Genomic DNA, 2,020 nt, shown 5'->3' with positions numbered 1-2,020 from the left:
TCTACAATGAAATCCTGTAGAAAATCCACATTTTTTTAAAGAATTTGCGGGAGACTTTATATTTGGAGTTTGTTTATATTATTTCTCGGTTTATATTATTGTTAAAAAGTATATTATTTCTCGGTTTAATCTATATATAATGTATAATTAATCGGCTCATTTACCCAACAAAAATATATGCACTTTCTACAATATTCAATCATAATCAGATACAATTTCCAATTTGTTTATATTTTCAAGGTGATTGATTCTTCAAGAGGCCGAAGACTACCTGGAGGCGGCCTGCAGTATATATAGACACACACGCACAGTGTACTAGAGATATTCATCAGATGCTAGCTAGCTTGGTGAGAGCAATGATACATTTTGCTTGCGAGATAAGCTATTACCTTATCCAGAATATAGAAACTAATCAAGCCATAATTATTTAATTAACTTGTCAAAATTGAGAACAATAACTTTTTAGTAAAGACTTGATGATGGATAGTACTTTTCTTTTTTCTCCCAAGAAGTGGACAAAAAAAAAAAAAAGAGACAAGTTACAACAAGATCGATCAAGTACCCACCTAATGTGTGGATATCAAGTACTGTGCATACATAAATATGTGACTTGAGGCACAAGGACTGATATATCTTTGCTATATAAATATGAATTAATAAGACTTAAATCTTGTTTGGTTACATAAATAAGATAAGATGAAAGTTGAAAGTTAAATATAATATTGTTAGAATATAATTTTGTAATATTATTTTTGTTTTAAGATTTAAAAATGTTGAATTATTTTTTGTATTTTATTTAAAAGTTTAAAAAAATTGTAATGATAAGATGAGATGGTATGTAAAAACAAATAAGGCCTTAATGTCTTTGAATGGTGAGGAGATCAGGTTTCAAATATTAAAATAATCAATAGTAGTGTTAATGTAGCAGGTTAATTAATTTGGGTTTATGATTAGTAGATGATGATCCTTCCATAAGGGAAGAAGGTATAATGATAAAGACATAGCACCAATTGGCCTGGATTTTGTATGTTTTGCATGATTACCCTTAAAGGAATTAATGGACGATAAATGGATCGGGAATGGTTGCTAAACAAGACACCCTTGTCCAAGCAAACACGTACAACTACATACATGATGAGTTTAAAACCCTCATGCATCCTCATCTATTTAATTCTTTCGCAACCTTTCACCTACCCTCAACCAAAGTAAGTACCCAGGCAAGGCCTGTACTTCTTTGGCCATATGGGTTGGCTCAAGTCCCTCCTCTCACCATTGAAGAAAATCTGGAATCGTCTTCACTCCAGCCACAGAGAGCGTACGTCCATTATTATTAATTTCCTTCTGCTGATCATGATCATCATGTTTTGAAAATCCAGCTAAATTAAGTACCTAATTAAGTAAGATCATGCGATTCTAATTATTATATATTATCTTTTCTCGATTCGTTTGCTTGGAATTCCTTGTCTGCAATTGCATACATTCTTATAAATTTCTGTTTTTTTCCGGCCCCTTCAACTTCAAGTTCAAGAGTGGCAAATCCATGTTCCAATATTCATATATATCTCCTAGTTCTATCAAAGAAGCTGATCATTTTAATCTCTTTCTCTGTGTGTCTGTGTTTTCAGGCAGGGGGATTTACATATTGTACAAGGACGTGAAGTCCTGCCCATGCGAAGATGTGCAGGTTCTATGGTCAATACTGGTCGAGTCACGAACACGGCCTTCTTTGCCGTCAACATGATCATCATGATCATAGAGCAAACCATATTGAGCAAGAACGATATATGATGCTGCATGCTGCATCATGTTCAGCACTTGATGTACATATATAAGTATTATATATATATGCTACATTATATATTATACTTACGACAAATCAAACCAGCTTTTTCTATTACTTACTCATGTACGTACTTAATTTCCGTATGATCATGTCCCATACATGCATCTGTACCTACACTAGCACCACTTCTTCATGATGTACAGGCTTGCTGACAATTATAAGATCAGTTTTCTTTGG

At 33.2% G+C, this 2,020-nt stretch overlaps 1 long non-coding RNA gene across 1 annotated transcript; it reads left to right on the top strand.

The window, feature by feature from the left end:
- The first annotated feature begins 1,094 nt into the window (after positions 1-1,094).
- LOC121259852 lies at positions 1,095-2,020 on the top strand. The gene is made up of 2 exons (XR_005939644.1): positions 1,095-1,315; positions 1,626-2,020. It is a non-coding gene; the product is annotated as an uncharacterized LOC121259852 (long non-coding RNA).

The sequence above is a fragment of the Juglans microcarpa x Juglans regia genome, chromosome 4D (assembly GCF_004785595.1).
Source record: "Juglans microcarpa x Juglans regia isolate MS1-56 chromosome 4D, Jm3101_v1.0, whole genome shotgun sequence".
Classification (NCBI taxonomy): Eukaryota; Viridiplantae; Streptophyta; class Magnoliopsida; order Fagales; family Juglandaceae; genus Juglans; species Juglans microcarpa x Juglans regia.
The sequence above is the reverse complement of the archived record's forward strand: the minus strand, read 5'-3'. Positions and strand labels throughout refer to the sequence as shown.